Below are 27,639 nucleotides of genomic sequence, written 5' to 3'. Positions count from 1 at the left end.
CTTGTTTAAGGTCAACTTTGGGTTTGGATACTGCTCATTTAGGGTATATTCTCACTCGTGACATTTTAATCTTAATTTTTAAGTAAGATAGCTAACATTTCAATATTGTCTTCTTACACATTTAAGGCAAACAATATACATTTGATACAAAATCATAAAGCATATTGAAAGGTCTCTTCTTCCTCTACCCCACTTGGCTAAACACCAATTTCTAGGAAGTTCCAACAATGTTGTTTTTTCTGTTTTTACTTCTTTGTGGTTTTTCATATATTAAAAAACAAAACATAAGAAAAAAAAAAAAAACACACACACACAAAAAAAAAAAAAAAAACACAAAAAACCACACTTTAGCACATAGTGCACTAACATGCAAATCCAAAGCTCTAGACCTCTTGAATGGGGCACCGCTGCAGACTCCTTGTATTTAAGTGTTGATGTTTCAATTAGCAATAAACCACAAACCGTAGCTGTAGAGTGCAAGCATCTGATGGACTATTACAAAGAAGAAATGGATGTCTTATAGACATATGTAACTTCCTAAAGGATAATTTCCTTGTACAGAAATGTTTAGAGAGTTTCAAGTCTACCTCTTTCATTTTTATCTTGTAAATAGATAAAGTATGAGTATGAGAAGAAGGGGTTGTTTTTATTTTATTTTTTTTTTTTAATTTCTGCTTTATTTGAAAACTAATTACTGTTTTAAAGCCACATTTCTTAATCAAACTATAAGATTAAAGACAATATGTTTAAAACCATTAAATAAGACAGTAAGTAGCAAAAAATGGGTTTGTTCCACCTCTAAATAGTCAGTCTCTGAGACGAGGAAGTGTTATTCTCTACAGGAAGCAAATAAGGCGGGAAGGAAAAGGAAAATCAGGACAAAGGAGGCAAGGAAATGAAAAGGAGACAGAAATATCCCTATTCCTCATGAATGGATCAGGCATTTTGAAAATGAAGTTGTCCTCCAGGGGTATAAATCTAAGAAGCCTCATAAAAATCATGATAGTTTATCTACCACCATCACTTCCATATAGACGCCAGCAATATGACAGGAAATGCAAAATCAGATCTGACTCTTGAGATCTGTGAGTAGAGGCAGAGAATTCAGGTGGTTTTTTGTCAGTCCTCTTACTAGACAGTCAAGTGACAAGTTTATTCCTGAAGTAATTTTTATCAAATAGACTTCAGCTCTTTTGATGTTAAGATGGCACGTTGTAAATGTCAAGTTAAGGATGGTTTGCACTTTAGGAGTAAGTTGCCAACTAAGTGGGAAGGCATTAAACTAATTAAGGTAGGAGAATGAAACAGAACTGAGCAAAACCAAAGCTTTTCTTGATAAAAAATCATGTTAAAAGACTACTAAGGGAGGTTGAGGAGGTGTGTGAAAGAAAATGTTCGTAAGATGATTGAATTTATAGTTCTCAGGTATCCAAAATAAAACCAAAATATTTCAGGAAAACAATTTCAGTAAACTAAAAATTCCTAGATCAAATATCATGGAAAATTTTACCATGTTGTTGGAGCCTGAGAGTTCAGAAAGAATTAGGACACAAGTGTCTCTTTACAGAGGAAAAGGTAAAACTTGATGCTACAGTAGAACAACCTGACTGAATCCTTATTGTCCACAACCACAGGAAAGAGGCACACAGGTTAGCTTCTTACAAGAAAAAAAAAAAAAAAAAAAAATTCATTGTTGATTGTTAATGTCTTAAAGCCTATTAAAGGATTGTCCAGTTGGGTTGTAAAGTAACTCTCAGTGGCATTTAGAAAAAAGTCTGTTAGGAATGATACAGGTACAGTTGATCTTGCCTTCAGTCAAGGATGAACTAGATAAGTTTTTCAAGTACTTTGCAGACTCTGTGACTTTATAAAGCGTTCTTCTCATGGATTGATACAGAAAGCAGAAAGAAACCTAAAACCCAAATCAAATTAAAAGGACACAAAAAAGGCAAGAAAAGTTACCGAAGTTATAACACTCCAGAAATAAAAGAAAAAGCACATTGAAAGGATCAAAGCAAACAAATGCCTACCACCTTCTATTTCCTCTGTGTCTTCCTTATTTTGCCTTACCTTGTCACATCGACAAATGCTGTTGCAATACTGTAAGTGCACACCTCTTTGTTCTATTTCCCTACAGCTTTTATACAAAGTACTTTAACATAGGAATTGGGTCTTCTTAAATCACATTCTGATTTCTTTTGGTCTCTGAAATACATCTTTAAATGCAAGCAAACCATTATACTTTAATATTTTTCTCAGAAAAAGAAAAAAAGCTGTTGATTTGAACTTTGACATCTTCTATGATGGCTCACCTAATTTTATTTGTTTAATATGATGCTGGAGTGAGCCACTATGACCATAATTCAGCATGAGATGAAAAGCTTTTTATGATCTTCTCTCAAGGTTAGTCAATAAGCTATTTGAAGCACTATATATGCAACCTCAGGAAAAAAGAGGTAGGTTCCATGACTGGCAAAATAAATTTTCTTTCTGCAAAATCCAAGAATCATTTATTATGTTTGCATAGACCCATTTCAAATCCAGTGAAGCCATCAAGTCAGTGGAGTGCTTGTCAAATAATAAAGACTTATTGCTAGTTACCTCAAGATACCTTGTCTTGTCAAAAATCTTGAGAGTTATATTATCAATATTAATTGAAAGATTTTAGATTTATTCCATTTCTTCACCATTTGTAAAGTTTCTCACATTTCAAATGTTTCTTAACTGAATTTAAGCAAGACCATTATGGCTTCAATCTCTTTAACTCTTACTTTGTGCAACTGCATTTATATTTTTAACGTGCTGATATCAATGCCTCTGCCACCTCCCAAACTTTGCATGATTACCTGAAGTTTCAGTCCTCTAACCCATGAATTGTGAAACAGGAAGCAAGTGTTACAGGATTATATTCATAAATTGCATGTAACAAAGAGAAGGTAAAGGAATCAGAACTAATTTTTCTCTTCAGTTTAACTTCTACTTCATTAGAACAAGGCCTTAATATAAATTATTAAAATATATACCAAAAAAAAAAAAAAAAGACATTTGGTAATGCTTGAGACAATAACTGGAAACTGATAGTAATTTTTGTTTTGTCTGTGAAGCTGAAATTCACGCAAATCTTTAATATTAGCCAGCTTCCAAAGGCAGATCTTTATTTATGCATCTTCAGTAACAATGCAATAGCTGTGTTCTCTAGTTATTGTAACAATAGCTTAATTCAATGATCTTTATGTTCTTCCTAATTAATTATTTAAATATTCTGTCAGGTGCTGCATTTCATAAATGCATGAATGGAAAGAGAGTTTAAATTACACGATCACATCAAAAAGCACTAGTGGTATGATCACAGAGAACAAAGTCATGAGTGTACATCCAGGCAGGTTTTTGACCTCCACTGGCTGTGACACTGAACTCTAAAGGAACTTTTTAAGGTAAATATTTGATTCAAATGTATTGGACTCATTCAACAGCAGCTGAGGAAACATAATGAAACCATGCTTAACTTTCTAAAGGTACTAGAGGTTCTTTTGACATCACTATTTTACATATGTATTGACATTGATTTAAGCCTGCATTTGACTCTTCTGCTGAGACCTTATCCATTCAAATAGAGACTTTTCAAAGACATAATCAACTATGTTTCATACCAGCAGCCTGTAACATTGAGGTCTACAACATCAGTCCTCTCTTTGGTAGAACAAATGCCCCCTCTTCACTGTATATCATCTTTAATGAACATTAAAGCTGGCATGATCCATTCTAAGCAGAAAAGAATATCTATTGCAAGTATTACACAACATATGGTGTACAGAAACACCCATGGTTCAAATTTTCTGCCTTATTGTTGCAGAATTGATGTTGCAGTTTAATCCTCAGCTTTCTGAAGTGCATCATTTAAATTCAGAGTCGTCTCATGAATTCTTATACATTTTCCCAATTCAGAATAATTTGTATCGACAAATGCACTGGCGGAATTACCTGTTAGTTTTATGCATATTGATATGTCCCTTAAAACTCTCCAACTACTATGGTACCACTTACCTCTCAGAGAAAGAGAGGTACAGCCTCTATCTCAGAAGTTTACAGCCTAACTAGATAGACCAAACAAAGGACTACAGAGAAAATAGGACTGAAAATGAAGTGACTTTCTCAGGGTCATGAAATAAGATTGTTACAGTGAGGAAGAGACTCAGAGACTTCTGTTTCCAGTCTTCTGAACATCTTACCCATTTTATAAATAGTTCCTCCATTTGTTTTCAAATTTCAGCAGATTATAATTTATATTCAGATCTGGTATATGTAAGTAGAGTATTACTGATTTGTAAATAAGCCACAAGGTGAATTTGCCTAGTTTAGCTGCTGTCCAAAGCAAGATATAAAAAATGCATATACTTTACAAAATTTGATCTGAACAATCTTCTCACAAGTTTCCTTTTTTTTTTTAAATTTATTTTGAGATGCTCATACAGCTGTCAGACCCTGTAATGTTACTGAGCAATGTAAACAAAAGAGGGCTATAATTATATTTGCCCAAATAACAGTAAAAGATCAATATTACGTCCTGCTTGAGTGTTATAATATCTAACACCACAGCTATTACTCAAAGAGGAAGAAAGGTGTTATCTTCAGCCTTATCTTTGTCCTCCTTCCTGCAAGGTAGGAGGTAAAAAACAAGTCTGTAAGAATAGAAATGTTTAATTAAGTGAAAGAAAAATCTTGTGAAGAGCAAAATGCTCAATTCACAAAGGAAGGAAAGTATATCCAGCGTTTTTGCTTCATCAAACTTATGAAAGCCATCATTAGGGGATTTAGATTAATACCAAAAGAGACGCAACTTTTAAATTAAAAAACACTTGCACCAAGACTACTGTTATAACAAAGGATAATTTGTCAAAATATGTCATCTCTGTGGTTGTGTTCAGTTTTTGCTGTGTTTTTTTACCTACTTCCACACTGTACTCATCACCACTTAGAAACTACTTCCATCTCTTCTGTGTCATTTTAATGAATATGTTGCAGTTATTTTGTTGTTTAGGACATTTGACTCTCTTTCAGTCTGTGGACTGCAAAAAAATTCACAGTGGAGGCAAAGAATGCTTATACTTTCATAAACAGGCTTGATTTTTTGCAAACTCCGAATAATTCAATAGCCCATAGACTACATGCTGAAAATCACCATATAGCTGACTAGATGCAATAAATTACTTGAGAAGCTGCAAGTTGAAACCTTTATGTTCTTTGATTATTTCTGCCAATATTGTCTTTTTGTGTCACATATTAGTAGGACTGAGTACAACAATTATCTCTATAGCAGATCCTTAGCTCTCTGCGAGGGTTGCTGAGAAGGAACTGGCTACCTGATCTTCCTATTGACAGGGATTGTTTTTGTGTCAGGGATGTTTCCTGCAGGAGAACTGAGATTAACTCCTTTTGCATTACCTAAATGGTACAAAGGAGCTATGGGCATCATATGATGTTACGGCAGTGCAGTGATTCTAAACCAACCAAAACCAAATCACACCACATAACCATGCAGTGACATTATCATGATGTCTTCATTACTGTCTTTGATTACTGTATGGCTTGCCTTGGTCATTTGCTTCTTTCATGTCCAGTAAAGCACTGGGATGAAGGAGATGCCACACATTTGTAGAGTTGTAGAGTAATAGGAAATGTGTGGATCATGGGACAGAAGTCACAGAGTCTAGGAAAAATATTCCTTCTTTCTGTGGGGCTAAGGAAGCAAGGAATGGGGTCCCTGAGCCCCAGCACTGCCTCAGATTACCTCTTTGAAAACAAGGATGACTCCATTCCAACTGTTGTTGTATTAGAACTTTGTTAAAAGTTTGCAGTATTGTTTTAATGTTTTCACCTAAATCGGGTCAAGTTGAGAACATTCTGTCCAAGGATAGGTCCCAAGAATCTCTTACACTTGCTGCAGTCAGCTAGGTAGCAGGCAGGAATAAGGAAAAAACCCACTCTCACCCATGCTTCCCAAAATACCAGTGACTACTTGTCCAGCACTTCAGAGCATGGGAAATCTTCATGCTATTGTGACACTTCAATCTATTTTTAAGAGAAAATATTCATATTTATCACCCATCAGAAAACCAAAAAGTTCAGAACTGGCAAGCATGATTCCTTGAAGTTGCAGTGTTATACTGAGCCCTCAAAAGAAGACTGATATAAGCATGTGGGTTGAACATGTTTATCAAAAAATGACACTTAGTTGAGCACTACGTGAAGGAAATTATATTCTTCTGTCCTTCAAAATCCTTCCTCTGTTCCCTGAGTTTCTGTCTCTGATCGTTTTTGCAGTCAGTATTCAGATTGCTTTCTAACAGTAATCTAAAATTATATATTGTTGGTTTATTAAATGTTTTATAAAAAGCTTGCTTATATTCTCAGTTTGGCAATGTGATATTGTATTTGATTTTCTCCCTTTCTCAAAAAGGCACAAGAAAAGGAAAATATCTCTTATATGTATGGCTCCCATGAACCCTATACTTTCTCCTTTTTAAATCCTTAACCTCCTTTCATGACTTTATTGTTTACTTCTTACTTGTTTCCTTTTCTTTTGTCTTCTTAAATCTTTCTCTTATATGTCAGTCCCTCCACTCTTCTACTCTTCCTATTTGAAGTCAAAACCAGCAGGATTCCTCCTTCCTCATCCTACACATTCCTGTTTTTGACCTTGTGTATAATTCAAAATACACTGAGTCTTTCATGTACAGATGAGACCCAGTCTGAGTTAGTCAATATATAGTTAGATCCAAGATGCTGCAAATAGCAATATGAGCAAGATCCCAGGTTGGCACATCTTCACAGCGTGCCACAGAATCAAGGCTCTGTGATGCTGATATGAGATCAGTTAACAGTGCTAATAAACCCTGAGTTCTTTAATAGATGCAGTGTTTTTCTCACTGACCTGAAATATGATCTATGGTATAATCCTGGTCCCTCCACACACACACATATGCACATGCACATTTACACACACAAAGGAAATTCAAAATTTGGGGACATGTTGCTGTTTTGTGCTCTTGACCTTGGTGTATAGCCCTAAGAGTAACATGGACATCACAGTTTAAAAGGTGAGGGAAGGGCATCATAAACTGAGTCCTAGTGATTGTGACCACTGCACAAAGGAATACAAAGGATTAATCAGGTCGCCCCAGATGTGTCTCCAGGACTGCTGCCTTCTGGAGCTGAAGCTTTTTACTCAAGGCACAAGACTCCTCTCCTGAGCTTAAGCTCATAGACTTTCTTTCTGAGAGGAGGTCAATCTTTTAAGGTACAACAAGAAGGAAAACCTTGCCCAACTTTTATGTGAACTGGTCATCTGTGATAGGCGTGTTAAAACCACATCACTTCAACAATTGGAGTCAGTGTCCTTACCTGAGACTATAAAACAGCGTGGATGGGGTAGTGATTTTCACCCTGACCACTGAAGCTGGGGTGCTCAAGAGAAATAAAATATTTCAGGGGAAAAAAAAGGTAAATATGAATAATTATATATGTCCAGTTGTGAGGGTAATTATCTGCAAATAGGCAGATGGGAGTTTGAGACCCTGTTCTTACCATATTCCTGACTTTTTTTGAAGACACCCCTTATGATAACATACAGAAACATCCCTGAAGTGAGAATCAGAGTGCTAGCCTAGCAGAGCTGAAGGCCATAATTTTTCCATGCCCTCTCTGTCTGATCTTGAATTATTTGTGCCATCACCTCTAAGAAGGCGAATTTTTCCACTATCTACTTCCTTCAAACATTGTCTTTAGGATGTCCTTCTTACAAATTAGATATGAGTTTCAAATCATTCAGGCAGGAGGACACAGGTCTGTCTTACCCTTAGTAGATAAATTGAATTACCGTTTTTCTAAGCAGCAACCACAAGTGCTTTTTTCAGCATCAGTGTGCCATTCATCTACATGTATTCTCGGAACACCTAGATGTACTCCAAGAACATGCAACAGATAAAATTTAATCAGAAACTGAGGCAGAAGAACACCTAATTCTTTCATTCCATGTGGAATTACGTAGCAGAAGGTGTCAAGCTGCTGAACATGACATACTTCTGCAAACGCACAACAGCAAAACACCTTGGAAATACAAATTTGAGTAGTGAGATAAATGCAACGAAGCAACAGATATAGATTACATTTCATAATTTTAATCCTAAATTCCACTTAAGTCTTTCTGTAGACAACGAAGCCTTTCATTGTAGCCGTCTGTAACGAAGTATATTACATATACATATTTCTTGTAAGAAGTAGAAATGGTTAAACGTATTCTCCTGTAATAGTTGATGTCAGAAGACTAGAACTGGCATTTTCCACAGAATACATGCATTCCTTCAGAGCCATTGACAGAAAGCAGCAGGCAGTAGGGCTATCCTGCTTGTTGCCCTGGCAGGCAGGTGGCTTGCTTGGCTGACCAGCTCCCAGCCTGTCCCGCTGGGCAGTCAGGGAGACAACCAGCATGTTAGCTTGCCAGCTTTTTGGCTGCCTGACTGGCAGATGGACTTGCAAGCTGGCTGGCTGGCTGGCTGCCTAGCCCTCCCTTTGCCTGCTGGCTGATTTACCTGCTGCCCAGCTCCCCAGCTGCCTGGCAGACTGCCCAGTTTGCCTGATCATGGGTGATGTTACAGGCCCAAAATAGTTTGTTCTGCAAAGCAGGAGGCTGCAGTGTTGGTGTTTTGTTCTCATCCAATCTGGAATGTCCCACGAAGCAGAAATTCCCATCCCAGCAAGATTTAGTAATCAGTTTACAACATTTAGCCATGTATTCTGTACTGGCAATTATGAGTTCTTAAGACTGAAGAAACACCTCACTGGAATTGTTTGCATAACATTTGCCTGACTCATTTTAACTCCTCATATTGGTTTTTACAGATTTTCTCTAGCAGAGTCAGAAAAGGTTTTTAGACAGGTTTGTAATGTCATATTAATCATTGGCTCTATTTCCACTGAATTAAGCTACAACTCAAGCCAAGCTAATACCCTACTAATAAGGGTACACCCTAATACAGACTCATGAAAAATCATGAAGACAGTCTTGGATATGTGGCCAATATCTGTGCCAAGTGGGTTGAACTTTTTCTTACTTACAGAAAATAAATAAAAAAATATTCTGCTTATCATAAAGATTATAGGAGTCTGCCTTTTCTCAGAATACCATACCTTTAATAGTTCCAATTTCAGTTTAATCACACTGTCTTAAAGATTTCACTTTGCTTAAATAATAAAAAAAGGTGTTATAAAATTTGCATGAAATCAGCTTGCCCCAGGGCAGGTTCTGTTGGATGTAATTACACATGCTTCAACAACTGGAGCAATGTGTTGTGTGAAAGGCTTTTAAGGTGACAGAAGTTAATTGTGCAGGTTTTAAGGTAAAAAGAAAACGGAGGAAAATGACCAACACCCTGAGAAGAAGCGGTTTGATTTTTTAAAACTCGAGAGAGTAAAGATGTTATTAAATTATAAATGGACAAAAACCCAGTGGTAAATAGGGAATACACTTTATCATATAGAGGAAATAAATGGAGCCTCTCACCTGGGTGGAAAGTATTGCATTCCAAGGAAGCCTGTCAGATAGACAGAAAGAAACATCTAAAATAGGACAGTTGCCTATAAAGCAGGATGTATTTCCCTAGTGACACTGGTCTACAAGGCAGTACAATAAGAAATACCACTTTTTTTCTGCAATAGCGATAATGACAGTACATCAGAATTGAAGTGCAAGGCTATGGAAAACATTCAGACTTCTTTTCCCATCTGGAATACAGAAAGGTTTTTGAAAGGACCCTCTGGGTGGCATTTCTCTAATGAACAGTGAACTTGCTTTCTCAACCTGTGTCAGATTGTCACAAAGAAGACAGAGGGATTGCGCATGCTTGTAAATGGTTTATTAAAATTACAAAATAAATAAAGATGCAATAAATGCTCTCATCAGCTTACAATGGGGATACATTATAGCAGCTCTTTATAGTATAGAACACTTGGTGCACAATAAGTCCTGTTCTAGTTCCTCATTAATACATTTTCATCTCAGATTGACTTTCAGATATTTGGGTACGAAGTCTCCCATTATGCAGGAGTCACTAGAAGCACAGCAGGTTTTTTTATTAAGCATGATTTCTTGAGTTACAGCCCTTGTTCAAGGATATTGCTACCAGTACGTTAATTGCTACTAATAAATTAATTATATTGCATTGAAATACTTAATAAAATAGAGGCACACTCAAGTAGTGAAGGATTATTGTTGAATGTTAATGTTAGATTCAAATATATCAACTTTACTGCTTATTCTTTCCTGTTCTATGGCCACTTGATTTTGATTAGCTGGAAGCATGCTTAAGAAACTCCTACAGTCTGCTTAAAAAGACAGCAACATTTCACATGAGAGAACGCAAAGAACAATATGCTATTCACCCACAAATCTACCTGACAGACATTAGTAAATCTTTAATTTTATTTCTTATTAAAGGTTCTTAAATCTTAGCTATTCTCCCCAGGGAGCTCTGACTTCTCCATGGCTTAATTTTTTTTTAGTCTATTCATTTTTCTAGTTTTAATTTTATCTTGTTTTCTCATTACTGTAAATAAATCTCATAATCTGATTTCTTCATTAGGGTACACAGTGTATGTTAGTCTAGTTCCTAGAGACAAAGAAAAGAGCTTCTGGAGCAGAGTTAAGGCGTTAATGCCCAGCTCCCGACACAAAGTGCTCCTACACAGGGACAGATGTGTGCCTTTAGACATGGCCAGAACTTCACAACTCAGGTTAAACAACACTCATCAGAGCCCCATGACTGACAGGCACTGGAAAAGGAAGTCTCCATTACAATATTGAATTTTTGTGCTTAAATTCTTATGTCCTCTTTTAGGAATATAAAGTGACTTAAAGATGCTCCTCCAAATAATTGAGTCATTCAAAGATGGGGTCCTTCCACTCCCTGTGTAGCTTGACCCTGAAATTCTTTCTATATAGTGAATGCTCAATGACTTTTTTGCTTGCTTAAATTGCAGTTCCCCTCCCATACTTGTCTCAGCAAGATGAGGCATTTATGTTCAAGCCGGTTAGTTTCTATGCATGACTGTATATTATTCAAGTCAATAAAATACCAGAAAGGTGGAAAAGTTGCTATATCAAGTATTTGAGGTTGAAGGGACTTGAAAAGGTGTTTTATATTTTTGCTAGAGCTTGCAGGCAAACAGATAGAACAAAGAAGTAAGGAATAAAGGACCCAATCTTACAGAGACTAGTTTATTTTTATTAGGATGAAGAGCTCTGTGGAGTTCCACCCCCCACGGATTCAGTTTCGTAAAACTGTTATGCAAATGTTTTATCTCAGACTTAACCTAGATGTAAATAGTATGCTGGAAAACATCCTCTCCAAGGTATATAACAGATACATGCATATATCTGTTCTGTACCTCTGAAAACTACCTCTTAGCTTTTCAAAGTACACCTGCATTTTGCATTTTTCATGTTTTGCCCTGATCTTTGGGAATGTTCACACTTAAAATGGAGACCATTTTGGCTAAGGAAGAAACGTTGATTATACTAATGATATAGGGATCATACCTAGAGATCTTGCTTTATAAATTATGTCTCAATAAATGGATTCATGGCCACAATTTCTGACTCACTTTTTCAGTAATTATGACTGTGTTTTCACATAACATGTAGAGTTGACCTGGAGCTTCTAACTGGAGGTGTCCTGACTGTCATGTCAGTTCACTGGTTTGCTTCTCTGATGTTGTTCTTTTTCCTTTCTTCTCTAGTGGAATACAATTTTTCATGAACTTTTAGCTACCATAATGATTTGGTTGTTCATTCAGCCCACTGTTTGCTTGCAGAATTTTAGTTGCATCACATGAAGCAGTGTGGGAATAGAAAAGGAAAGTCATTAAACAATGAAAAAAGCCAGAATTAGAAATTACAACAAAATTCATTTTATAAATCCTTGACACTTATTATGTGAGTGCAGTTAGTCACCAACTTGTTATGTTGGTGTGATGCTATGCAAAAATAGAGGGAGACGTGATATTTTCTCTCTTCACTGACTGAAAGGCAAAAATGAAAACCCCCTGGGCAAAATGTCCCTAATAAACACAGTGTTGACATTAAAATATGACAGGTCGACAGGCACAATGGTAAAGAAAACTTGAATCACTCCTACTGCATTAGACATGATGAAGTTAATATATGAATAATCCAGAGAAGGTTATGCTAGATAAAACGGCTTAATTCATCTTTGTCTGTTTATGTGTAACATGCATATTGATTCAGTTCTAGCTTCTTAAATCTTGGTATTTGAATTCATTGAAAACCTGCTAGATCAATTGGATCTCTTACAGGGATGGGGATTATCGGTAATTTATCTAATACACAAACACTTTTGTCATTTATGAAGCGCATTCAGTACCTGATTTATGCTTCTTACAGAACTTTTTCATGAATGTTTTATTAGAAGTTTTCCATATTTTAATCTGAAAACTTGAAAAATAATTGCCTATCACATTTGCAATGTTTTAACCTCTTTTATTTGTTTTGAAATGTATCTGTAAAACTGTAAACTTTTAGCTTGGTAGCCTTTTATTTTGAAATAGGGAAAAAAACCAAAGGTAGAAATATCATGAGCAAGATATCTCCAAAAGATCCCTCTATTAACCTTCTTTATAACATGCTCTGTCAATTTTACTTTAATGTACTTCAGATGCTTTACATACTGAAATATGCAGCACAGAGAAAATAAAGGCACAGATAGCGTGCCCAGTCTGTAGTTTGCCTGAGTAAGCAGGACTCACTTCATATTAGTTTAATCTATACTGCAAGTGAAATACAGTATGCAATCATACCAACATGGTTATTATTTCTCCACCATCCTATGTGGAAATACACTATCGTCCAGTTAGCTGTCAAAGAATCATCGTAATACTTCTTCAGTTACATGTCTAGCTGAGAAATCCAACTATAAATAAAAAAAATCTCTCTTAATTCAGACAAAAGAAGTTTATTTGTGGTTAGTGAAAAGTAGCATTAAAAAAAAAAAAAAGGAGTAGCATAAGGAAAAGCAAGATAACAAGAAATGAGTAGCTATGCAGAGAAGTCACATATATGTTTCTAATTTCTTTGTGATAATCTCTGTACTTCTGGTGGACATTGAAATCTTATAGGAACATGATCTCTTTTTTTAAAAAAAAAATAAAGAGAAATGTGATAAAGTCATTATTTTTCACTGAGAATGGGTAAATTTCTTCAGTCAATAATTTAGTTACTTCAGCACCTACAAAGCACTAGAGGCATTCCCAAGCCATTAAGCTGTTCTTGTTCTCTCTTTTGCTCTGTCTCAATTAGTACTGAAGTAATTTATGTCAACTGGAGCAGCTTTAACAGGGAAGATTGACCAAGTACTATCTGACAGTTTACTATCCTGAACTGTGGAAATATCTTTGCATATTTCTGTTGACATTCAGTAAGCAAGAGAGGATTTGAAGTTCAGTACCCCAGTGTTAAAGAAACAATAATCAAGTTTTGTCTTTGATAAACAAGAAAATCCTGATCTATACTAATAATTTTCAAAAATAAAGTCTTTTACTCCAAACATCTCCAAAGTATTTATCATATGGAAAAGGCAGAACCTCAGAAAAAATAAAGGAATATTGGATAAATAACATCCTTTGAGAAATTTAGCTCTTTATCACTTTCCTTCACTTAAAATGATTCACTATCTATGCTCTACCTACTTTACACCTACTTATAGCTCTCCTGATCAGCAAGTTGCTATAAAACAAAATTAAACAGGCAAGGTTTTCTTACTTCTTATCTATCTCATGGTAAGGTAGATAAACCCTAAAGGCTGCACCCTGGCATCCATTTAATTTAACTTTTTTCTACTCCCATTGTTTCAATCTAGACTAGTGATAAATGCCCACTAGATCTTAAGATGGGTTTTATCCATATTATGGATAAAACAAAATACAACACTTCTGTATCTGTTTTGTTGATTCATGTTTTATTCCTCTCTTCTTCAATCCTTAGCAAAATCCATGCTCAGAAAGTAATAAGGATATTGCTAGTTTTCATCAGATCTTTCACAACCTCTTTCCTTGTTATAAAAGGTCTCTCCAGTTTAGAGTGTAATAGAAAATTTGCATTTTTTGGTATATGTTCCTTTAGTGTGAGACCTGCTAAGAAGTCAATAGCATACATCTGGAAATCATCCACTGAAATATCTAGTCTAAACATCAGTGTGTTTACTCTGAGTAGAAAGGCAGGGAGGAAGGTCTGAGGATGCTCTAGCCCCTCTGTAGTCAGCACTGGTGCAGAGCTGGTGCAGCCTGTGCTCCCTGTCCCAAGGAAAGAGGATGTGCTGCTGCATTCAGCCTCCAGTGTTATTCATTCTGGCAGTAAGGATTGTTTTCACAGGTGGAATCTCCTGCATTTGCAGTCATTTATCTTCAATATAGTGTAGATAACCTTCTCCAACTATTGATGGTAGATGGAAATCTATGAGTGTTGTGGCATAGGAATGATTGAAAATCATTTAATTATGCTGTTTGAAACAGTTTCTACAGTACAAGCCTTCCCACAATCAGCACAGTAGAAATACTTTCCTCTGAAATGAATATCCTTAAATGCTGGATATAAAAATCAGTGACAAGCAACTACTAATACGGAACATATTATATAACTAAGTCTCTCAGTGCCTGCCCTGCTGCATCAGAGAAATCAGGTATGTCTTATGAGAAAAGATAAAGTTTATGAAACAGAGAGTGCTTGGTCTTGGATTTTATTGATCTTCAGTGGCATCAGATAGATGTCTCCAATGTTTCCAGTTTTCAGGCTGCAGCCTGAGAGTATGTCAGAAGTTGTTATTTGGTTACAGTCAATTCACTGCTTCTAGGTTTCTCCCAGGACCAAACATTTAATTTGTAATCTGAAGGGTCTCATTTTGATGATTACATAGAATTCCATTTGATGGGGCTAGAGTACTAATAGACATGTCTACCCATACCCACATCAGTCTGCAAAATAAATATTGTTTGAGGATGCCAGTTCTTTTGTAGATAATATTGGCCTTTCACTTTCACCTTTTTTTTTCCATGTGTGCCTGAAATTAGCAGTGGCATACCAAGAGGCTGTTAATAGAAAGGCAAAAAGAGAGTGTAATTAAGAATCAGTAACTGGGATAATCTTCCTTTCAAGTAGGAGTAGCTTACAACAGTGAACTCATTTTCTCAGTATGGACTGCAGGTGAGTGATAATCAAGCAATGAGTTACTTACAAGGACAGTAAAGCTATGCTTCCATGGAAAGCTTAGTTAGTCTAAAAGACCACTGGCACTAAACCAGAGGTCTTCCCTTCTCCATGTGTATCTTAGCTCCCTTTAGTAGTTCCACCTCTTATTGTCATGGGCTCTAGCACTCATTAAAGATTTCCTGAAGCTCATTCAATTCACAGAGTAAAAAACAACCTTTTTTTAAATACTTGTTTCTCTATTGTCCTTTTGCAAGGTTAGTGAATTGGATTAGTCCACAAATAGTACAAAGTGTATAGCAGCAGCATGCGGTCAGAAGTGGGAAGAAAAAAGGAGGAAAGAAAGAGTGGAGTGGCATTGCCATACACTGGCTGGGTTGAGCAGAGGGATCTACTCACCCTGCCCCAGGGAACATTCTTAAAATCATGCTAAGGTCACATGAGGCACACAGACTGGAAACTAAAGATTATTTCTTACCAAAAGCTTTATTTCACTAAAAAAAAAAAAAAAAAAAAAAGAAGAAAAGGCTAGTCTAGGTGGAAGGGTAAAACATAATTATAAAAGGATAATTTTTGGTGTTTTGAGAGGGTTGGTTTTTGGGTTTGTGTTTGTGTGGGGGATTGCATAGAGTTTGTCACAAAATATCATTATGTTTTCTGTACTCCCCTATTATGTTTGATTTTAGGGAATTCTCCACTTCTTTGGGCATTTTCAGACATCTGCTAAAGCTGGCCATTATGGTAACTTTCAAACATTGTGATAAATCGTAGGTTTATTTGAGAAGTAATATGTCACCATGATAATGATCTCAGAAAATGAAAAGCCAGAGGTTCAGACACCTCCTTAGAGTAGTTCAACACAAGTGAACAGAATTAAGACAATTTTCATTCATTGATGCAAAATGTGCTGAATAATACAAAATATGTGATCTGATGTGTCAGATCAGTATAGAATACACTGTCATATGATGTCACCAAATATGACTCAACACAGTTGGTTGTTATTTCAGTTTGTACCCCTGATCGATTCAATTTCCCAGTATTTAATGAATATATAACTGCCATATTTGGGACACTTTGAAGGACTTTAAATTCTTTAGCTTATGTTCTCCTATCAGAAAAGAAATCACATTTGTAAGACAAGAGAATTTTTGTTTATCTTAAAAGACCTTGCCCGGAATAAGAAAAATAAATTAATATGTGTTTCAGTTGTAGTGGTTTTACATTTAAATATTGTACAAATATATATTTGTTTTGTGGAAATGTAGCTCCTATGTCTTAGAACATACTGAAAAAAAATTGCTTTTCCAACACAAGCTTACCTCATTTAGTGCCTTATTTGTAATATCAGACCTAAATTAGGCTGTTTTCTGTGCTTTAATTTTGCTCAGTCTGTGAAGTAGATGAGTAATAGTTCAGTGGCACTGAATTTCCATATAAGTATGAAAAACATAGAAGTGTGCTCAAGAAGCTTTTGTGGAATATATACTGTTTTATTTATTCTTTTCCTGTTCCAGGAGCTTACCACATTCACACCACTATATGAATGTATGTTTTTAATAGCAGTTAATGGAAATTTATTCACCTTTAAGGCAAAAGAGCTCTTCCTTCCTATTCAATTTTCTAGTGAAACTTGGGGGAGGAGGGGAGGAGTTTCTTAGTTCTGCTTGTCTTGCCAGGAAAACAGTACGAGTTGCTGTTGAAGTACTTGTATGTTCCAGTATTCAAATCTAGTTCAAACACTGGACAATCCCCTGATGAATCCTGAGAAAATACTACCATCTCTTATATGTTCAGGTCTTGTAAGAATACACCTCTTCACAAAACCTGTGAGCTACGGGTTGAACCCAGATTAGTAGGAACCTACTGAACTATGTCATGCCTTAGGCACTTAGATACTACATAATGGCCACAATAGGCCTAATGTAGCTGAAGTGGGTCCTGGACCAAAGAGTGCTAGGGTTGGGAGAAAGTGCTAAGGAAGAAAAATAAAAGAGCCAGGGAGCACTCCTTTAACCTCCCTGCCTTTCTTCATAGACACAAGTACTGATGCAACTCTGGAAAATGAAGAAATTGGGATACTGTCCTGCCTACTTCTACCTTTTTCTCTCATCTGGCTCACCAAAAAAATGTTGAAAAGCCGATTTCCAAGAGTGTGGAATCAAAGACATCAAGATGTATTAGTTTGAATTAATTAAAGGCCTAAATCTGAAGTATTTAGAGAACATTAAACAGTCATGTGGGGAGCCTCAGAAATATAGTGGCAGTATTTCACTTAGTTCAAAAGGTGCTCATATGAGGATTCAATGCACTTTAACTAATACACTTTAAATTCAGATCTCAAATTAATTTGACTACCAGGTAGACAAGCCCTTAATTGACCATAAAACCTTTAAACGAATGTCTCTTTTTCTGAAATGGTTGTGGTATTACACAAAAGGTGACAATGGGCCTCAGAAACATGGATGGCACTGTCTAAGAAATTTTGCATCGTACAGAAGTAAGAGGGTTGACCATGACATATCCAGGATTGACTGGTTCAGTGCAATGCATCTTGGTACCCAGGCATCCACAAATACCTGCTGTTATGAGGACAGTGACAGTGATCCCTCACCACTACACATTCATACACTTGTATGAAAGGTGTATGGTTGTGTGCTGCTATCCTTGGCTAATCTCACATTGCTCCTGATGAGCTTTCTGTCTGGAACCACCTCAGTGCTGCTTCACACCTCCACTGCCCCTGGATCTCCACTGATCCTCCTGTGGCCTTTAGCCCTCTAACATTCATAGCTTCTTTAATCTTCCTCTCGCAATCTCTGACCCACTGGTGGTGCCCCAGTGTTTGCTGCTACTCAGAGGCATCTCTATGTCCTCAGGCCTTCAAACACTTGCTTAATAGACAAGTATTTAATGTAGTACATAAAGTGTTGAAATAAATGGCAAATGACAGATAAAATGTTGAAAATAACATGCTACTTCAACACTTTATGCTTCATCACCTTCTTATTTCAACACTTTACACTCTAAGTGTGAAAATGATAGGGTTTATCAAGGGCATTTATCTTTGAGTAATGTTAGCATGCAGGGTTGTGATATAATACATCCACATTACTTGCATTTACAATGTGCTGAATTTTCAATGCACAGTTTGAGAAATTTGCCAAACCCTGTTTACTTTCATGGTCTTTTTTTTACCAAGGATGCATTGTGAACATTTATAGAGTCAACCACCAAACAGAGGTCCTTTATACTCTTAAAATAAACAGCAATACTACCTGACTTCAGCAGTCTGGGTGACTGTTAAATATGAGACTGTTTTATGTAGAAAGTCTGAAAGGTGGAAAGGCTGAAAGAGGAACTGGAGTCAGTGATTCAAAGTATAAGAGCTAAATTAGGTATTTTCAGCAAACTATTTAGTCAGTGCCAAACTTCTTTGTGATCTCTATTTGGTAGAATTTGTATTGCAATAATTCCACACAAGGATCTGAACAAAAACATCACAGGCATCAAGAGTGAGGAAGATTCAAACACTTTGACAAATAAGATGCAGTATAAATATGCAAATTTTAATATTTTGTTTAACCAGTTTGCCATTTATTTATCTTTATTTATAAATATCAGAACACGGTCCATGGACAATGCGCAAACTTTTTTTTCTATTTCTATATACTAATCGCTATTAGTCCTTCTTAGAGAATCACAGAATCATCTAGGTTGGAAAGGACCTTGAAGATCATCCAGTCCAACCATTAACCTTGCATTGACAGTTCCCAACTACACCATATCCCTCAGCGCTATGTTGACCTGACTCTTAAACACCTCCAGGGATTGGGACTCCACCACCTCCCTGTGCAGCTCATTCCAATGCCTAACAACCCGTTCTGTAAAAAAATGCTTCCTAAAGTCTAGTCTAAACCTTCCCTGGCACAACTTGAGGCCATTCCCTCCTGTCCTATCACTTACTACTTGGTTAAAGAGACTCATCCCCAGCTCTCTGCAACCTCCTTTCAGGTAGCTGTAGAGGGCGATGAGGTCTCCCCTCAGCCTCCTCTTCTTCAGACTAAACACCCCCAGTTTCCTCAGCCGCTCCTCGTACGACCTGTGCTCCAGACCCTGCACCAGCTTCGTTGCCCTTCTCTGGACACGCTCGAGTCATTCAATGTCCTTTGTGTAGTGAGGGGCCCAAAGCTGAACACAGGAATCGAGGGGCGGCCTCACCAGTGCCGAGTACAGGGGTCAGATCCCTTCCCTGTCCCTGCTGGCCACGCTATTGCTGACACAAGCCAGGATGCCATTGGCCTTCTTGGCCACCTGGGCACACTGCTGGCTCCTGTTCAGCCAGCTGTCAATCAGCACTCCCAGGTCCCTCTCTGACTGGCAGCTCTCCAGCCACTCCTCCCCAAGCCTGTAGCGCTGCTGGGGGTTGTTGTAGCCCAAGGGCAGCCCCTGGCATTTGGCCTTATTGAAACTCCTCCAGTTGGCCTCAGCCCATGGCTCCAGCCTGTCCAGGTCTCTCTGCAGAGCCTCCCTACCCTCGAGCAGATCAACACTCCCACCCAACCTGGTGTCATCTGCAAACTTACTGAGGGTGCACTCGATCCCCCCGTCTAGATCATCAGTAAAGATGTTAAACAGGAGTGGCCCCAGAACCGAGCCCTGGGGAACACCACTCGTGACCAGACACCACCTGGATTTAACTCCGTTCACCACAACTCTTTGGACCTGGCCATCCAGACAGGTTTTTTTCCCCAGTGAAGGATGTGCCCATCCAAGCCATGAGCAGCCAGTTTTGCCAGGAGAATGCTGTGGGAAATGGTGTCAAAGGTCTTGCTAAAGTCAAGGTAAACTACATCCACAGCCTTTCCCTTGTCCAATAGTTGAGTCATCTTGTCATAGAAGGAGACCAGGTTTGTCAGGCAGGACCTGCCTTTCATAAACCCATGTCGACTGGGCCTGATTCCCTGGTTGTCCATTATATGACTTTTAATGGCACTCGAGATGACCTGCTCCATGACCTTCCCTGGCACCGAGGTCACACTGACAGGTCTGTAGTTTCCTGTATTATCCTTTCTGCCTCTCTTGTAGATGGGTGTCACATTTGCCACCCTCCAGTCCAGTGGGACCTCCCCAGTTAGCCATGACTTCAGGTAAATCATGGACAGTGGCTTGGTGAGCACATCTGCCAAATCTTTCAGCACCCTTGGGTGTAACCCATCCGGTCCCACAGACTTGTGTGCATCCAAGTGGCGCAGCAGGTCTCTGACCACCTCATCCTCAACTGTGCTGACCTCCATCTGCTTCCCCTCCCCATCTCCCAGCTCATGAGGCTGGGTGTGCAGGGAACAGCCAGTTCCACTGCTACAGACTGAGGCAAAGTAGGTGTTGACAACTCAGCCTTTTCCTCATCCTTAATTACCATGTTTCCCTCCGCATCCAGTAAAGGAGGGAGATTTTCCCTATCCTCCTTTCGTTGTTAACAAATTTATAGAAACATTTTTTGTTATCCTTAACAGCTGTAGCCAAATCACTGGAAGAGTCATCTGAATCATCTATTATTATTGCAATTCCCTCAAGTGCATAAGTATAATTCCTACCTGGCACTGCATTAGAAGAAGATGCAATAACCTTGATGGGAATCAATACTGTTACTGAGCGAGCCTTTGCTTGCTCACAAGAAAGTTTCTTCAGAAATTTTAGATTAAAGTGAATTGTTAATCTCAAGAAAATTACACCCGTCCCTCTCTTTCAGTGCCTAATAAGGAAAATTTTGATCACACCTTTGAAATAGTGCAGGAAGACAGAGGATGTGGTAGAAGTAGCCTGAAGAAACAAAGAAGCTGAAAGCATTGTGAGTTTACTCTGGGACAGTCTTTATTTGCCTAAGAAAACAAATAAATGAAAACTGATTTTTCTAAATGTTGGTGTTTGATTTAAGGTTTATATGTATTTGACCATAATGTTAGTAATTTGTTGTGCATAACTGAGCTAATTTGTGTGCTTTCCAAATATTTAATCTATTTTCTTTTAGATGAAAAATCCTTTTTTTACATGTCTTTGTTCCTTAGTATTTAACAACAGCGGCATATTCCAGGGATCAGATTTTCAGTGTGCATCATCAAAGGTATTAAAAATTTTGTGCAGCTGAACCATCTTCCTACAAGTTATTGATATAAACACATAACACAAACGAACGTATCTGCATGGGGTCATTCAAGATCACACAGTGCTGTGTAGACACCACATTCTACTGAGTTATGTATAACATCTGTCACAAGAAACAAAGCTTTACAAATTACTGTGAGCAGTGGGAGCTCAGATATATGTCCATGGGGAAAAAAGGGAAAAGAGATTTGAGTATTGTTATTTTCAGAACATGTCAATTTTGTAGGTTTTACAATAGAAATAGATTACAGGGTGCAGAGAAAGTAGGATGTTATGGAAGAACTACACATTGCAAATAGGACCATGACAATTGAAACTGTCCTGGTAACAAGATGAAAAGTCCCTGTGATGATTTTTAGCAGACCTCCAATATGCAGTTGTTCATCAAGTATATACTACTGAAACAAAACTCTCAGAACCTTAATTGCTTTCAAGGTTTTTGGATAGATAGAATTTGAAACAACCAAAAAAAAACCATCAGTGTAATATACATTTCCAAATAGTTTTGGCCAAAAAGAATCTAGTTTTTTTGAACACAGTATCTGAGCACAGAATTTCATCCAATTCTACAAACACTTTAGTACACTGCAGCAAAGGTAAATATATATTTTTAAGACCTAAGGCATTCTGTAACTTATAAGTGTAGAACCATATGGGTAATCACTTCATACAACAGCTTGTGATACGCTTTTTCCCCTTGAAAGTTAAAAATGCAAAGACTTTAATTTGTGATTCTTCATTTCTTCTGCAATCACCTTGAGAAGAGAAAGGAACTGCAGTCTCTAGATTGCTTTTAATTGCTTATCAGCCATTATAGAAGAAAGAAATGTAATAACTCTGACTTTGGTGTTGGCAGGGAAAAAAAAAAAAACAACTATCTGTTTAAAAATTTTATGTAGTATATATTTTACTGGACCCAGCAAGGATATAGTTAAATTTCTTCATAGCAGCTCATATGGGGCTGTGGTTTAGATTTTTGACCAAAGCAGTACTGATAAATGTTCTAGCTTTTGCTGATCAGTGCTTGCACAGTGTCAAGCCCGTCTCTGTTTCTCACTTTGCTGCCCAACTTGAATAGACTGGAAGGCTGCGCAATAGGTTGGGAGAGGAGACAACTGGGCTAATGACCCAAACTAATCGAAGATATTGCACAACATATAACATCATGCTCAGCAATGAAAGGGAAAACGGGAGCTTAGGAGAGTTGACCATGTTCTGCTCAAGAACTGGCTGGGCATTAGTCTACTTATAGGAGGTGGTGAGTGATTGACTTTGCATTACTTGTTTTCTTCTTTCTTCCACTTACTTTTCACTTATTATTATTGTCAATTATTATATTAATTGTTGATGTTGTTGCTGTTATCTTGACCTCAAGTTTTCTTGCTTTTAATTTCCCTTTCCTGTTCCCCCCCTAAGGATGCAGGAGGGAAGTGTGCAAGCAGCTGTGTGGTGTTTAGCTGCCCGCTGGTGTTAACCTGCAACATATATACATATATAAATCTACAAACTTTTCATTAATGTTCAGTGTATTTTCTCACAGAGTCCAAATTAAGAGCAGATATCCTCAGAACTCAGTTTTGTACTACAACACCCAACCCCTCTGAAACATCCAAAGAAATATTTTTGAGCCTGCGCAATACCTTAGTGAAATGATCCATGTTAAGAAATGTCTGTTTCCCTATCTCTTCACAAAAAATTTTGGCACTGACACAAAAGGAGGGCTCAAAAACTGCAAGACAGTAACAGTGGTCTGGAATAAGGTGAAGTGACTGTGTTTTAAGCAAATTTCATTGCAAAGAACAAAACTTTTAACTGTCTTCTAAATGCACTTTATGATTTCTTACCTGTCCAGCAGTACGTAATCATTTAAAATGGAACAACCTCTCATGGTGACAAGCTCTCTACAAATACATGACCCCAGAATTACTTTAGCCTGATTAGACATTTCAGTTCGAAAGTTGGAGGGAAAGGCAAAGCACAGAGAATAGAAGTGACTTAGGTCATAGGGATAAGTGACTAATAGAGCCGGGATAAAAGTTCAATTAGCCTCACGACATCTTGTTCATTCAACTACCATGAACTACAAGGAGACCTTCCCTTTCTTTAACTTCCAGAGAACATTTTTACTGGTACTCAGCATCCCAAAAGACTGAATGTCAAGAAACCTCTTCAGGTCAGGAAGTGGGGTATGAAAGACAGAAAGCATTATCTTCATGCCAGAAATCTCAAACCCATATTCCTGCAGTTTAAGGTGGGTTTTTTGAGTAAATCAGTAAAGAAAAGAAGGAATTAAAACATTTAAAAATAGATTTTTAGGTATAATAATGGTTATATAAAAAGTTTGCAATTAAGAATTCTGTGATGAGAATGTTTAAGAAAAACCTGCTGTTAACAATATAAACCATGTAGTTTATTCATTGCCCATCTAAAGCAAAAACGTGCCAGACTGCTGTTAGAAATAGTGGTGACTTCTCTGGAGAAATAAAAAATGCTTCTCTTTGGAAGCTTCTAGTCTTTGTAAATTTGTGCAGGGACAAAACAATGTAAAAAGTTTGCAATTAATACATGTCATCAACAAAAAGAATTTGAATTAAAGCTCAGGCTTCTCTTACTCTTGAGTTCCGTATTTGGCAGACCATTTTTCTTCTCAGAAAAATACATAGTGATAGGGGATGAAAGTCATATGTACAAGAAATGCCAAAAACTTTGCATCCAAAATACTTTCTCTGTTGTTCTGTAATCTGACTTTTGTCCTTCCTGTTTAGAAATGCTTCACAGGGCAAAACTAAAAAAATGGAATTTAAGCAACTGAACAGAAAAAATACTAGACAATCAGAGCAGACATGTAGTGAAGCCGTACATTACTCTCAAATGATTCTGAATAAACCACCTGTAAAAATAAGCCTGTTTATTTACAGATAATCTACAACAAAATAAATAAAAAACATGTTAAAAAATTCCAGACATCGCTTGACCCAGTTTAGTTTTGGCACAAAGCAACCAGTATGTTTAAAACAAGCTTACACATTGAATAATAGTGCCTTAAAGGGTTGTTCTGCAATACTGTGGTTGAGGGAGTATGTCAGCCAGAGTTATACACAAAAGCAGATTTGAATAAAAAGAATTGATTGTAAGAGAATTAGCTGTCCTTGATCTTGGCACTTGTTCCCTGCTGATGTCCTTGAGAACTGCATAAGTGTATCAAGACATCTATAGCCTCTACGTAGCTGGCTGGTAAAGTTCTCCATACATAGTAGATATGAGTTTAACTTGGTTATGCTGTAGGGTAAATATTGCACATTTTCCAGAATTTATGTAGCAAGTTTCAAAGTAATATTTTGTAATTTTAAATAATATATGAGTTTAAAAGGCGGAAAAGTGTTTATTTCCAGTCCTGCAAATGTGTTTCTTTCTGATAAGTCAGTGAGAAAACTGAAATATCATTAGATTCTGCCAGTACAAAATGGCATACCTCCATGCACAGTCTTTGACAGAAAGAACATGCTTTTTTTTTGTTATTTGCACTGATAAATTTGTGACGGCAGGTATGTGTTCAGAATTTAATATTTCTCCCCTAGTTTTTATGCAGGATGGTTTACATTATTGAACCCTAGACAAGTGAAGAAATAGTTATACTGATAATATATATCCCTTCACATAGGACAACAGGATTCTGTGGATCATTTCTGAACAGTGATGGGGCAGAATAATAAGAAAAAAAAAAAAAAAAACCATAAAGCAACACTTAAATAAGGATTTTGTCAGCCTCTGGCTATTTTAAACTTTGGGTTTTTCTCATAGGAATGATTTGAGATGTCTTGAGTAGTTCTTATGCTCACATTAATCAGAAATAACTCTGTTACGTGGCAAATCGGACCAAACATAATGAAGAGATGATCAGATCAAGCTCAGATACCAGTCTTCTAGCAGCAAAAGTGCAAGATAGCACAAGGGCTGAAAACAATTCTGCCTGAGGAGGGGGAGAAGTGAAGCCATTCCTTTCAGAGGGTAAAATACTGCAAATCAGAAGGGTAGGGAGAAAAGTAATTAACAGATGCTGATGCACCTGGGAGACTAACACTGTTGCAAAACATCTATTAGATAACCTGCTATGACATACGCTGACATAAGGCGTGGGAGAAAGGGCACTGCTGCACCTGAGACACCCTGCTCCAAAGTCTGTCATGCCCTTGAGGCCCAACTACATAGGTGTCCCTCACAGTATCCATAAAATGCACGTGTTCTGGAAAGAAATTAGTAAAGGGTCCAGCATTTTTTTTTCTACTTCTATATCTGAATCTTTTCCAGAAGAGAGAACATACCAAAAATGTTTGCACAAGTATGAAGAGGCCTAGATTGTTATGTAGACAGCCAGTGCCATATGAACAGATGTGCAGGGCTGGTGAAAATAAGGAGATATTTTCCTTTTAATTCATATCTACAGCAGACTGATCATCTTCCAAGCCCAGCTGCAAGAAGTGGAACGGCATTACTCTGCATTGTAAAACCAGAAAACGTCAGAACCAGGGTAAAGAATTCTGCAAGTGATGTATGATATCCTAACGTATCTGGCACACAACAATCATTCAAATCCATTTATGAGTGAGATCCATCAAAAGGAGTGGTTCTGTGTTTACACTGTTTAAAGCTCACTGAGGAAGCAAAGAAGCCAAATCTTCTTCCCATATTCCACTCTATTAGCAGCATTAAAAAAAAAAAAAACATAATAATGAAGTTATGTAGTAAGTGCCTACAGTTAATTCAAATACAGTAAGTGCCTAGTAGGGTATGTCTGAAGAAGAAAAAATATCCCAAAGTATACTATTACCACCTCCATTCCTGTCCAGAAGTTATCCATTAGGCTATTGATTGTTTTTTTCCCATTTCTAATCTTTTCATCACAGAATATCTTTTCAGACAAGAGAGGCTGCATGGGTCATTCCTGCAAGGTGACCATCCTTTATTAATCCCTGAATTAATAACAGGCCATACAGCTAACAGACAGTTGACTACTAGGCAGACTTTGGTGCATTTCCATGAATTCTTGTAGCACTTTTTTGTGAACAGTTACGTCCTCTGCAGTATCACTGCCATTATCATTTCAGTATATCCAATGGCTTTCCTTAGATTCATATGCCATTTTCCTTTCACCTTCTTCATGTAAAATCTTTTCACTTAATATACAATGTCTTTCAAATTGTTCTCATGCCAAATGTCTCAGTTGTTTCTCTCATCTAAAGTAACTGTTTCCAGCCCACAGAGTAGTAACATCTGCTAGTGCACAGATTTGATGTTTGAACTTTGAGAAGAAAGGTTTTTATCAGTTTATAATTTCATCAGCTCCTGTGAAGCACTTATTTTATTCTCATCCTGAAGGAAACCTTAGCAGTAGTCAAGTTTCCTCTGTGCACATAGGAGTCTTGTGTATATTTTGATTTCAGAGATGCCACATTTCACTTGCCCTTCCTATTGCTTCTTTTTCATGTTGCAGCCACTTCATCTTCTTGGCATTTATTATGAGTCAAAGTTGACCAAACCAATTTTCCAAGGTTAATTATTAATTTGATTCATCAATAATTCAAAGGGGTTTTTTTCAGCTGTGTGATGTCATCTCTGGTAGTTAAGGACCTTAACTCTAGATCATCTCAAGTCGTGCCCTCTAACTCATATATCATTCTTACTGTCTAGTTCAAGAATATGATGAAAAGCTATAGTGATTCGATGCTTCCTTATATTATAACAAGCTTTGACTTGTTTAATTTTTCATTCATTTTTTTGCAACACTGCAGGAGTCTTCAAACACAGCCTTCACGATTGCAATTATCTTATCTAAATGCAACTTTTTAGCTTTCCACAGTGCTTCCAACCAAGCTGAAACAAAAGCTGATAAAAATTACAAACATCATTATCATTGGCCTCACTTTCTTCATCCATCAGCAGAGCACGCATACCCAGTAAGTGCAGCTTCAGTCTGGTTTGAAGTTGCTCTGTGTGATGGTCCAATGGAATCATAGTTAATGTCTTAACCATCCAATAAAGAACTTTGGCAAAGGAAATGGTTTCTATGGAAACACCAGGGCTGTGTAGGTAATGGCAGGGAGGCTCAGCAAGAAAAGGGGGTCCTGAGGGGGTGAGACCACACTTTTCAGAGATTGAACTTCCCTATCTTGAGCAACTCTGTGAAAAGACAATAGAGAATCAGT

The sequence above is a fragment of the Athene noctua genome, chromosome 2 (genome assembly GCF_965140245.1).
Source record: "Athene noctua chromosome 2, bAthNoc1.hap1.1, whole genome shotgun sequence".
NCBI classification, from domain to species: Eukaryota; Metazoa; Chordata; class Aves; order Strigiformes; family Strigidae; genus Athene; species Athene noctua.
The sequence above is the reverse complement of the archived record's forward strand: the minus strand, read 5'-3'. Positions refer to the sequence as shown.